This window comes from Ceratotherium simum, chromosome 17 (assembly GCF_057802395.1).
Source record: "Ceratotherium simum simum isolate JZ-2026a chromosome 17, ASM5780239v1, whole genome shotgun sequence".
NCBI lineage: Eukaryota > Metazoa > Chordata > Mammalia > Perissodactyla > Rhinocerotidae > Ceratotherium > Ceratotherium simum.
This window is the reverse complement of record NC_141916.1, coordinates 39808533-39822163: the sequence shown is the minus strand read 5'-3', so window position 1 is coordinate 39822163 and position 13631 is coordinate 39808533. Positions and strand designations below refer to the sequence as shown.

Sequence of the window (13631 nt, the reverse complement as noted above, 5' to 3'; positions counted from 1 at the left end):
TGTCCTAGGAGAAGCAGCTGTTCTCAAAAATGACCAAGAAAGAGAAAGGGTAGAAATGGTATGCTACACTATCCTCTAAAAAACCTTGATTGTGTGTGTGTGTGTGTGTGTGTGTGTGTGTGTGTGTGTGTGTGTATGAGAGAGAGAGAGAGAGAGACCAAGTCTTCATTTTCTGGAAAAATGAATTAAGTGCTAAAAATTCAACAAACTTTTATTATCAGTTTATTAAGTGTCAGACCCTTTGCTAGGCGTTCAGGATACAGCAGTGACTAAGACAACATGTCACATAGCCAGTAAGTCTTGGGACCAGGATTCAACTCAGCCCAGCTAACTCCAGAATATGCTGTCTTAATCACTACCTCTTAAAATCTTCCTCTACACAAAACTATAATTTAATGTTTTTTCATTAATAGTGAGTGAAAAAAATTATGTCATTTCTTCCACATCAACACTTAACATAAAGATAACTAACACTGATATCTTGAGATTGCATCTTCAATTATTCAAAACATCTCAGTGAAATTTTAAAATAATGTTAAAAGGTGGATTTTTTTGTAAGTTGTTATTCAGTTGTGTTTCAGTTTCCATACCATCTTTCTGATGAGCAATTTGGTGTACTTATTTTTTATTTTTATGGTATTAGATAGATCTTTCCAAGCACTTATTTGGAAAGTACTTAACCGTTCTTGGCCCCAGCTGGGTCCTATCTCCTTCCCGTTGGAGAAAGTAGAGCAAACTGCTTAAGAGCATGGCGCTGGAATGGCTGGTCCTACATTCACCTCCCAGCTCTGCCACTTAGCTGTCTCATCTCTGACAAGTGACTTAATTTCTCTTATCCTTGAGTTTTTTCACCTGTAAAATATGTATCTCATAGAGATATCATTTGCCTCAAATTATTATTTACCTTATAAATAAAGTACTGTTTACTTCAAGCCTGATGTTAGATTGCATTCAGTCAACATCAGGTATTGTTATTATAAAATGAAGGAGGTAGGCCAGGAGGTTCCTAGCTCTAATGAGGTAGGATTGATGACCCCAGAGACCATTAAGCTTCCCCCTGGCGGTCTATAGGGTATTCCACACTATTCAGACTTTTATGAATTCAGCTACAATCTCTTGTTTTTGACCATTCTGAATAGTGCTACGGAGCAGCAACCTTCTCAGCCTGCTTAGGACTGATTGTGTTACTCTGCTTTCAAACACTGTCTGCATAGTGCAGATAATGAAAGTGAAAACGCTGTGAGGTTAAGTATGAGATGCCATTTCCCTAAGTTAATTATCAAGGTAGCTAGAATTCTGGTCACCAACCAGTCACTCAGTGCTCTTCCTGGCACGCAGCAGCGCTTCTTTACAAAAAGGTCCAGTGAGAACAAGCCATTTCTTTAGTACACTCAAAACATTTATGGGAGAGGCTCCCATAAATCTCTCTAGTGCATAACAATGGGGTAATAAAACTCAGGGATTTGGAACTCGTTTTGGTTCTCATCTTCTCTCCAGACCTTTGTGATTTGGAAAGTCCATATGTTAAAATCTCAGAGGCTGATTCAGAGACCTCCTATAATTTTGAGGTTGCTGGTGACTTCTATTTATTTGTTTCCTCGTATTTTTTCCAAACTAATATTCTTCACAGGACTTCATATAATTTTTCCAGCTTTTTTGGTATAAACCATCTGTGGTCATTTTGCAGAGTCTCTTTAGGTCATGGGAAAGTTCTGTCTTTCCTGCACAGCACATATACGAGTCTTGCTCACCACAGCCGCATTTTACTAGTGGATAGAACCATTTGTCTCTAAGGAATTTAGATATAGTCATGATGCCAAACTTGTTGCCTATCTATAATTGCAAAAGAATTTTAGAATGCTTGTACATTTGAATAACTTATTCATCAATTTTTAATAATTTTTGCCTCTTTCTCAAAGACACAGGGTATTGTAGAAACTCTGTTAGAAAATGAAAGTTTTCAAAGGCTCCATTTGGTGTATTAGTATATTTATGTTGGTTTTCCATATATCTTACAACTCTAAAATAACCTTTGAGAGGGTAGAGAATATGGACTATATTGCCAAGCGTGTGTTGTCATCGTCTCTTGGATATGTCATGTCCAGTCCTGACTATCTCTTCTCAAGTCTTTATCACGTATCTTTTCTCATTAGACAAACTCTTATCTTCCTTCAAACCCAACCCTGGCACCTTTCCTTGACTACTGCAATTGACAAAGCCTCTGAATTTCAAAATACAAATGATTACCTATTTTGATATTTGAACACACCCTGTCATATATATTTGAATTTTCTTTTGTTTATGAGCTTGTGTGGTGTGAAACTGTAAGCTCCTTGAGAACAGGAACTATCTCATATAATTCTGCTGAAGTCCAGACATGTGCCTGGTGGCTGCAAACATATGTTACTTTAAATAATAATTTCTAGAAATAGCAATACATCCCCCTTTTGGACAGTCTGGGAAATACCAAGATAACAAAGCAAATCTGAAATAATCAAAAATTGCAAGTAATGCATTTATCTATTTTTCTGTTCTTTTTTCCCTGTGAAAATGTGTGTGTGTGTGTGCACGCACGTGTGTGAACAAACTAGGATCATATTGTATATGGTTTTGATATTTGTTTTTTTAATAATCCATCATGAATTTTCTGTTATGAAATAGTATCCAAATGCTCAATCTTGCTAACCATCATTTATTTAGCTATTTCTTTGTTATTAGACGTTTAAGTTGTTTCAGTTTTGATTTTATTTTTTAAAAATGTTTTGATAAATATCTGTATATCTTTTTTCCAGAAAACTTTTACCAATTTATAATTCTAACAATCTATCATAGTGGTCTTTCACTCCATTTTTGTAGCACTGGGTATTGTCATTGATTAGACATACATATTTATTTTTAATTTTATAGGCAAAGGTTTTCTTATTATTTTTAATCACATTCTTTGCTCTTTAGGGAGATTATGAACGTCCTATGTTTAATAGACATTTAAGTTGTTTCTTTTGTGAAATGCCCGTTGGTGATTCTTCCTTAATTTTAATTTGGTGTGTAATGCGTTGCTCTCAGGTTCATTACATATCAAGAACATTATCTCAATCCATATTTGTTGGATTCATATTTATTTTTCCATTTTAGTGTTTTCCTTTTAATTTTGATAATGATATTTCTTGATAGTACTTGCAAATAATTGAATTGAATAATTTTTTCTCTGTGAGTTTTTCCATATAAAGCATTGAAAATATTTATTTACATTTTCTCCTAGCTTTGACTTTTCTGCTTTAAATTTTTAATATTTAACGTTATAATACACTTGGAGTTACTTGTTTTTTCTCTCACATAATTGATCAATTTCCGAGAATCATTTATTGAACAATATTTTTTCCTACTTATCATTCATTTTCTTATTTATTGCATATTTTTTACTGATTACGTGTTTTCTTACTAATCTCACATGTATCATACACTAATTTCTTATATAACTATGTGTATTCTTGGGATCTTTATTATATTCCATTGATCTGTTCATTCTTGTTCTAGCTCCACAGTTTTGATTATTATAGCTTTCTAGTAAATTTTAGCACCTGCTAAGATAAATTCCTCACGTTACTCTTTTGTTCTTTACAAAAATTTATTAGCTTTTCTTGCCCATTTCAGCTTACAGATGTTTAGAATTATTAGTTAATTAGTTAATTAATTTTAACTAATTAGAATTAGTTAAAAATATCTTTTGGGGATTTTGCATAGAATTGCACTAAGCCTTAAGATTTTTTGAGATGCACCAACAAAAACTTTATAGCGTTCAGCGTGTTCCTTCTTTCAAGTCAGACTAACACTCCTCCCATGCGGGAAGATAGCTGACTGCCAGGCTGCACCCTAGTTGAAGGGTCTGAGAAGTCAGGTGCTCAGCTAGGGATGACTTACATCTACAAGGAACATTTAAGAAGAGACTTTCTGAAGCAGCTGTCACAGCCCCTATTTTACTTATCTGCTACCTTTCTTTAGAAAGCTGACATGAGTGTTCTCTCGCCAATAAATCTCGAGCAAATATTTTAATCCTGAGACTTTTTAGCACATTAGTGACCCCTATTAAGCCAATGTTTATTAAAATATTAAAGTGAATATCTTAAACAACTATCATATTTGAATGAGGTTTACGAATTTATCGCTGGCAAATTGCCCTAAAATCTAGTTATAACACTGTAATATAAACAATGAAAAGTAGTTTTCACTCATCTGAACCTCCTTATCTGTCTATTGTTTTTGGGTTCCATTCAGTTTTTCCTTGTCTGAAATGAACGTGCCCTTGTCTCTGGTGGGAATTCTTGCTAAGTTATATGTGTTTTTCTCTTCCTTTGGGATTTGAACTATCCCAGAACAATCTTTTCTTTTTTTTTTCCCCATAAATTCTGCTCCTCGGATGACAGTGTGCGTGTTTGGTTTCACAAACATCTGAATGAAATGCGTTTATTTTCCTTTAGAAGTACGCATTGCAAACTGAATGCACTTTTGCTTTTAGAAAAGCACAAGGTGATAATTCAAGGCCTAGATAGAGAACTTTTATGTTCAGAGTGAGTGCAAGAAGACTAGCCTTATTTTCCAAAACTACCCTTGAAGAACAGCATCTCAAGATAAGAAAGAAATTCAATTACTTTGAATAATTCTATGTATTTATTTATTTGGCTTTTAATTAACAATTTTGAAGCAAAGACTGTCTGTTATTAAGAAGGAAGATTTTTCTTACTTCTTATTTTATGTTCTTGTCAAAATAAGGATCAAGTAGCAAATCAAAAGTATCTAACTGATGGTGGCTGTAGATGCTCGAGAAGCATTGAATGCAGAAGCATTTTGCACTTTGGAAACTCACAGTCCTTGCAAATTTCCTGCATTTTCTGTGACTGTTAGGAAAATAAGAAATCTTGACATCTTCTCATAACAAGTTTTATTAGGAACACCAGGAGGATGCTTTTAAGACATAATTTAGGAACACATAGGCGATGAGATCAAATAACTTCAGGAAGAAAACATTTTGCTTTAGTTTCAGGACAAGCTGTAAAATTGAAAATTTTTATGTTAGTGAAAAATTAAACTTGAATAAATTATAGACACTGATGCTTCAGTCTGAACATATCTTTGGAAGCAATCACCACCATCAAACAGTGACCATAGAAACATGCCAGTAGGATAGATGGCTGAGAATCATATGCTTTTCCTCTATTTTTGAGCTGACAACTTTAGAATTTTATGACAGTGGGATTCTGACAGTATTTGGAGCAGTCTTCCGCTGGAAACATCTATGTAGGATTGATGTGGATTCCAGGCATGATGTATAAATTTGAGAGCCTGAGCTCATGGTTTATGAAACTAGAAATAATGACCACTTTCCTTATTTAAAGAGAAAAAAAAAACTTCCCTCAGAAAAAATTGATTGCTATGGCAAATATTTAATTTTACTTTATTTTAAAACATTAAACATAGATTATTATCCAATTTGATTCAAATTCAATTCAATTTTTGTTTTTTTAAGAAAATGCTATTCAAAGACACCAAACAATAATAGTAATATGCCTACCCACAAAACACACAAAAGATTGATTTTATATTTTTATAAAGAAGATCTACCAATGACCACTAGCTGGATTTTTCTTTTTTCAACGATACTGAAAATTCTACCCAAACATGCACAATTCCCTCTTGACTGATGAAAATATTGTCGTTTGGTACTGATCATCCCATGGAAGAATATCACAGAAAGAGATGCAACAATTACAAAAAGAGAAATAGATTTGTGCAACACAAAATATTTACTTTAAAATATTAATTGACCATCTACTATTAAATAGAGAAATCTTTACCACAAGGAGTTTACATTCTAGAGGGTGAGTTTAGGAAAGAAGTAGGTACTATATAAGGCAGGTATCCACAAACTACGGCTTATAGAGCAAATTTGGCCAACCGTCTATTTGTATAAATATAGTTTTGTTAGAACACAGCCATCCCCATTCTTTTGCATATTATCTATGGCTGCTTTTGCACTCTAATGGCAGAATTAAGTAGTTGTGGCAGAGATGAGACCTTTTGCTCTCAAAGCCTAAAATATTTACTATCTGGCCCTTTACAGCAATATTGGTTGACTCCTGGTATAAAGTGTTGGTGGTGGCAATAAGTGATTTTCAAAAAGGCAGGGGGAATTTTCATATAGAGTGATCAGGGAAGGGCTTTCTGAGAAGGTAATATCTGAGTGGACCTGAGGAAAGTGAGGAAGAAAGCCCTGCAGACTTGAGAGAAAAGAATCCAGAGAACAGGAAGTACAAATGCAGTGGGAGTATGCTCGTCATATTTGGGGAACGGCAAGGAGGCCAGCGAGGCTAGAGTGTATTGAGCCAGGGAGACAGTGGTAAAAGGACCTGTCAGAGACAGCAAAGGGCAGATAATGGACGGCCTTGTCGATCCATGTGGTGACTTCGCTTCTACTCAAAGGGAGGCTGAATCACGGGGAGATACAGAGCTGAGGAGTGACATGTCTTATATTTTAAAAGGAAACCTCCAGCTGCAGGTTGAGATTAAACTGAGGGGGAATAAGGGTGGGAGCAGTAAGCTCACGTAGAAGGCTAATTGCAACAGTCCAGGTGAATGACAATGGTGGCTTAAGCCAGGTGGTAGAGGAAGTAAGAAGTAGTTGGATTTAAGGTACATACTTAAAGAGTTTTAGTCAATAGGATTTGCTGATGGACTGGATGTAATGTGTGAGAGAGAAAGGCAGTCAAGAATGAGTCTAAGGTTTTTGTTCCAAGCAACTGAAAGAAATAAGGCACAATTTACTGAGATGGGACCCACTAGAGGAATAGCAGGTTGTGTTGGAAGGGATCAAGAGTTATTTGTTTATTTATTTATATCTTTTCATAGCTTTTATTTTTAGCTTAACAAATCAAGAATAGAGATATACAAAAATAGAGAAAATAAAAAACTTCTTTCAGGGCCGGCCCGGTGGCGTAGTGGTTAAGTTTCCACACTCTGCTTTGGCGGCCTGGGGTTTCTGGGTTTGGATCCTGGGGGCAGACCTATGCACTGCTTATCAAGCCATGCTGTGGCAGCATCCCACATACAAAATAGAGGAAGATTGGCACAGATCTTAGCTCAAGGCCAATCTTCCTCAAGCCAAAAAAAATTGGCAACAGCTGTTAGCTCAGGGCCAGTCTTCTTCCTCACCAAAAAAAAAAAAAACAAAAAAAACAACTTTCAATAGGTGAAGACATCAGAAACTATTCCTAGAGCAGCAGCTGACAATTAACCCATATCTCACTCCATGGCTTCTAATCAGTTTCAAAACACTTTATTTCCATCTCTGCCTCATCTTTCTTTTCTTTCATTTTAGCCTAACACATTGGCTTCTTCTGCCCCTTCCCCACAAGAGTCCAAGTACAGCAAGGTGGGCCTCATGGACATACACCCACTGCTACCAAGAGTTTGTATTTGAACACACAATTTTTAAGTGGCTATTAGCATCCAAGTAATGATGAGGAGTAGACAGCTAGATATCTGAGATGAGTTCAGGGAAGTAGCTTGGACTGTAGACAAAAATTTGGGAATCATTTTGGCCTGGAGATTATAAACCATGAGACTGATTGAGATGACCTGGGAATAAGTGTAGAAAGAGGGAAAAAAAGTGTAGAAATCCAAGGATTTCAAAATTTCATGTGTAAGATGATGAGGAAGAACCAATAAAGAGAGAGAAGATGCAACTGGAAAAGTAGGAAGGAAACCAAAAGAATGTGGTCTGAAAGCCAAGTGAAGAAGCTGATTGAAGATGGAAGGAGTGATTCATTCTGTTGAGGTCAAGATGAAGACTAAGACTTGACTTTCAGATTTGGAAATGTGGAGATCATTTGGGACCATATAAAAAGCTGTTTCAATATAGGGACAATAGCCCAATTAGAGTGGGTTCAAGACAAAAATAGAATATTCATGGAAATAATGTAACTGGGGCAAAGGGAGAGTGAGAATAGGTTAACGCGTGAGAAGTTTTGCAGTAAAGTCAATCAGAGAAATGAGGCAGTTGCTAGAGGGAGATATGGGGTCAAGGGAGGATTTTTTTTCTTTAAATAAGAACTCTTACTGTATGTTTGTGTGCTAACAGAAATGATCTCTAAGAAAAGAGGAACATTACCTGAATGAGGTCCTTAAGTAAGTGAGAAGGGTAGAATTCCGTGTGTAAGTGAAGAGGTTGTCTCACATAAGAGCACAGAAGTTTCATCCATAGAACAGAAGGGAAGGTCAATTATATGAGCACAGAAAAAGACGGTGTGGTGGGTTTTGTGGTAGACCCATGTGGATGTTATTTCCCAATCTGACTCATATTTTTCAGCAGAATAAGAATCTAGGTCATCAGGTCAGATTGAGGAGCTAGGGAAATGGATGAGTGAATGAATTAGGGAAATGACTAGTACTGCCTGGCAGCACTAAGGGCCTACTTGAGGTTAATGGTCATCATTTTAAAGTGAGCCCAGTCGGCATGGTTGAATGTTTCTTTTTTTTTGGATCTCTTCTCCTACTTTGGTGCATATGAAAACTAGAGAGAGAGTGGTATTTAGCCAGGTGTAGACTTTTGCCAGAGGACTACTATGGAGGGGAAGTGGGGTGAGAGAGTGTGTGTAAGGGAACAATGATACTGATGAATTCTAGAATCTAACTTGGATAAGAAGGAGGTAAGAATATGAGGATGATAAGGGACAGCGAAGAGGTGATAGAATAATTGGAGATCCAAAGACAGGTCCAAACAAAGCTGAGTGATTGTTAGGGTCGTGGGCAAAAGTAAATGATTTTGAAAGATAGGATGTAGTGGTTGGAGAGAGGTGTACTTGAAATTGAGCTTGGGGAATGGTGAGGTTATTGGTAAAACATATGGAGGGTATTGTGCCAGAGATGACTTAGGCAGTGTTAAGGACAGCTACAATTCGAGAAAGGAGGCAAGAATCTGAAAGGACAAGATATTGGAAGGATTGTCTACCTGGATACGGAAATCACCAAGAATTATGGCAGTAATTGTTTTGGAGTGACCATTGCTAATATCTTCAAGGAATGAGGGGAGGGTTCTGGAGGTCCATAGATGACTGGAATAAAGAGGGATAGTGAGTAATATAGTCCAATGGCATGAACCGGGAGTTTTGGAGATTCAGCCCAAGACAAGACTAAAAAAATCATAGAACAAGATTCCCAAATTTTGCTGCATATTAGAATCTCCTGGGGGGGCTTTAAAACACCTGGATTCCCAGATCACATCCATACCAATTAAATCAGAATATCTGGGGACAGGAGCACAACATGAGTATGTCTTTCCAGATTCCTAGGTTATTTCAATGTCAGCAAAGTTTGGCAATTACTGCAATAGACTCAACCCTATATTATATCATTTGGTGAGAATTAAAGTAGGACAAATTTATCTTGGCTGAAAGGCAGATTTATTCTGAAAATATCTCGTTGTAAATGGGGAGCAGGAAATGAAAACAACATCGAGAACAATAACAAAAACAGCTGTTGGAAATCAGCCGGAAATGGTGATGTTATTACGATAAGAAAGTTGACGATGTGAGAATTTGAGGGGGTGCTTTAGTGTAGATGATTAGGTTTAATAGCCATATTGCCTTACGCCAGATACTTAACTTTACCCTCAGCCTCCTCATTTGTAAAATGGAATCAAAATATATACCTTTAACTGTTGACAGAATATGAATGTCCTTGGCAGAGTTCCCTTAATAAAGTCCTCCATTGAAAACATTGCTATATCTTCTCCATAAATGCTTATGTTCCTTTGTTATAGAATTTTGGGTGTACTTTTTCATATATGTGTATATAATCTATATACATGTTATATATAATTTGTAATATATACATATGTCTGTCTGTCTACCTGTCTACCTACCTACCTATCTACCTGTCTACCTATCTATCTATCTATCTATCTATCTATCTATCTATCTATCTATCTATTTATCAAATAAGACCATAAGACAACAAGCACAAGAATTGTTGTGCACAAGAATTTTGCCAGGCAGAAGTTAGATTCATTACTCTTCTCTCAAAGTCATTGTATGAAAAAATATGATGGTATCAAGCTCTTCATCTTCTCTTGCCTTGTGAGAGGATTGTAAATAGTATGTCTGGAGAAGGGAGAGAGGAAAGAGGTCACCATTTGTCTTCCAGCTTCACTCTGGAGTGGTTGTGCTGTTCAATGGTGAAAATTACAGTGTGGAATGAGTAAGGCTGAGTTTTAATTGTATTGGTTTTTACTTAACCTCTCTGAATCTCCTTTTAGGGCTATTGAGAAAGGGCATATGCCAATTGCATAAATTAGTAACTGGTCCATAGTGAGTATGTGTTTAATAAATGGTCACTTTCACTATTCATCATTTATAGCCACTTTAATCAGGACCACTTACTGTTTTACAAGTCAGTATTACTATTAGAAGAATTAAAAGTAATATGTGAAAAAATATAAAAATTACTAAAATTAGAAAAATTGGTATTTCATGATTTTTGACAATTTTTCTGACACACTGTTTACTCAGGACATAAAGATTGCAAGGACAGGTATTTAATTTCCTCTGATACAGAGACTGGCAGGAAGTTGAAAAAAATTGACAAGATGGATTACTCCATAGGGCTTGAAGTTATTTAAGACATGAACACCACTAGGATAGAGACCTATCTAGGGAAATGGTATTTTTTTTCATGAGCCAATGACCTATTGTCCCTTCTTAAAATTTGCTGAATGTGGTCTTTGCTCAAAAGTAATCACAGAGAGCCAGTTTTGCAGGATTCCAAAAGCAGCCTTCTAGTGGTGATGAGCCAATGGCAACATACTGCAATACTTCCAGGAAATCTACTGCTTTATGAGTGAAGCAGGCCCTCCAAAAGTATTTTTAATGGCGTGGTGTTATTTCACACGAAGCAATTAAACTGTCGACATGAGAAAGAGACCTTCACTCCAAAGGTCTCTTTGGTCCCTTTCACTTTGATTTTTCTGGCTATTATAAACATGTATAAATTCAGTTTGAAACTTTCAAGTCTTGTAAAAGGCCCAGAAAATTTCAGGTCAGTTAACAAAACCCAGCTAAGCAGTCTCTTGGCACAATTCTCTAATACTTAACACATTTCTCTGGGCCGTAAATTAAACAGGCCCTCACAGGAGTTTAAATAGCTTATTTGGGGGTGGTCTTTGACAAAATGAGCCTGAGAAGTGATATGTGGACCTGGGGAAAAGTAAGGTATAATGCCTTCTTTTATTCTTAAATTACCAAAACCTTATATTTCACAAAATTACTTGATATATACCAATACTAGTGTTTTCTTGGTAGATTAATGTAATGCCATCATCAGAAAGTGATAATGCTTGACTGTGAAGGGTCTTGTTCTGTTGTGTATATAAACAACAAAGAACAAGAAAGGCTTCTTTTCCTCTACATCTACCAAGAATTGGTAGAAGCTTTCAACATGGCTTTGAAAAGCAAACTCAGCAACATGGTCTCCACTTTAATCAGAGAGTATAAATCTTTTTATTTTTATTTTTTTTATTTTTATTTTTTTTAAAGATTTTATTTATTTTATTTTTCCCCCCAAAGCCCCAGTGGATAGTTGTGTGTCGTAGCTGCACATCCTTCTAGTTGCTGTATGTGGGACTCGGCCTCAGGATGAATGGAGAAGTGGTGCCTCGATGCACACCCGGGATCCGAACCCCGGGCCACCAGCATCGCAGCACGCGCACTTAACCACCAAGCCACAGGGCCGGCCTATAAATCTTTTTAAAATCTTATATCAAAGAGTCATGCAGAAAGGAGAAATTTAAGTTAAATTTTTGCCTCTTTTTTTAAGAGCTAAAAACTTACACCCTTTTATCCTTTGCAGTATTCCAAGTCCTTTTGTTTCTAACTAACTTATTAATGGTGTGATATGTGGCAAATTACCTTAACTCTTTGCACATGTTAGCCTTTTTGGAGTAACTATAAAAACTGAATGGAATAATGTGGCTAAAATGCCTAGAACTTAATGGTGGCTCAATAAATGTTTATTCCTCCTCACTAAATTTAGGCCTTACAGGATCCACCATGACTAGAAAAGAACAGGCATCTTGCTGAATCACCTTTCTCAGTTTCTTTAATGTGTGGTCTCTGCATCCCATTTCTTTTTTCTTTTCTTTTCTTTTTTTTTTGGTGAGGAAGATTGGCCCTGAACTAACATCTGTGCCAATATTCCTCTATTTTGTATGTGGGTCACCACCACAGCATGGCTTGATGAGTGGTGTAGATCCACACCCGGGATCCAAACCCACGAAACTGGGTCCCCAAAGCAAAGCACCCCAAACTTAACCACTATGCCACTGGGCCCGCCCATTACTTCATTTTTCAAAAAGCTAAAAGGAAAGTGGAAAACTGAGATTTTGTCTGCTGTAGGTGAGCTTTCCCTCTATATTCCTACTCATCTAGTGGTGGAAACCTTTCCTAATCCATTATGTGTGTTGCAGGTTGACGTCCCAGAGAAACAAACCCTAAGACAGAGACCAGCATGCAGGAGGGATTTTACAGAGTGCTCTTAAGATCGATGCTTGTGAAAGAGAAGGGAAGGAAGCAGGACGGCGTGGAGGGAAAAGTCAAGTTTCAAGGCAGCTTCAGCAGAAGCCTTAGCCAACCCTATGGGAAGTTCTTAAGTCTACTTCACAGCCACCCCGAGTTGACATGAGAGAGATAGACCTTTCTAGCTCCACGGTGAACAGTCTTTGGATGTAGGCCATCCTCAAAAAGAACTTGACTTGGACAACATGACTCTCTTCAGTTGAGGCTGTGTTTGAAGGAGGCTGGTGCTAGGGGCTGTCTGCAGGCAGTCCTTCCAGCAGCAGGGGTGATAAGTCCTTCCTCATAGCAAAAGGATCTGAGCAGCATACCGCAGTGTTCCCTAGTGCCTGGGCCTGTTCCGGGAGAGTTCTGGAATGCCTTCAAGAAGCAAGAAATGTGACCCTATGACTGTACTAGTGTGCGCAGATGTGATTCCTTACTCACAGAGGTTTATGCTGATGCAAGCAAGCACAAGCAGATATCTATTTGAGTAATGAACGGTGATGAAATAGATAAGATTTAATATTCATGTGTGAAAGGACATAAAGCATTTGCGGGTAATGTACAGAGTACTACCACTGAATAGGTGCGCAACAAATGTTTGTTGAATGAATTAGTGCAAGTGTCACTGAAGGTGACATTGAGGAGTTAATTGGTCTTCTAGCCCAGAGAGGCTTTGCAGAGGAAGCAGTAGCCACAGTAAAAAGGGCTAACTTGTGTATGTTTTGGGGCATATATTTGGCACAGAAGTTCAAAATAATAAATATAAAGTTGTTAAAAAGGACTGAATTGAATGGATTGAGGAAGGTCTTTTGTAGATTTAAATCACAAAAGAAGGGAAGCAGTGTGGAGTGCTTGGTGAAGCACTTGGATGGTAAGATTTTAAAGAATGTATCTGGGTATCATTAACCAAGTAAGGTACCTTCTATAGAAGGTGGTATGGGCAGTTGTGTTCATTATACATAAAGAGAGTGTGAAGCAGGAAGTGCTAAAGGTTTAGGTTTGGAAAAGGGGTTGTTTCCATAATTATAT

The 13631-nt window shown here is 37.0% G+C and overlaps 1 long non-coding RNA gene across 1 annotated transcript in view; it reads left to right on the top strand.

Annotated features, from left to right (window-relative positions):
* Positions 1 to 13427, top strand: part of LOC147914780 (uncharacterized) — a 49025-nt gene extending 35598 nt beyond the window's left edge. Inside the window, exon 6 of the long non-coding RNA XR_015554981.1 lies at positions 12512 to 13427. This is a non-coding gene — a long non-coding RNA (uncharacterized LOC147914780). The remainder of the gene's footprint in view (positions 1 to 12511) is intronic.
* Positions 13428 to 13631: the final 204 nt, after the last annotated feature.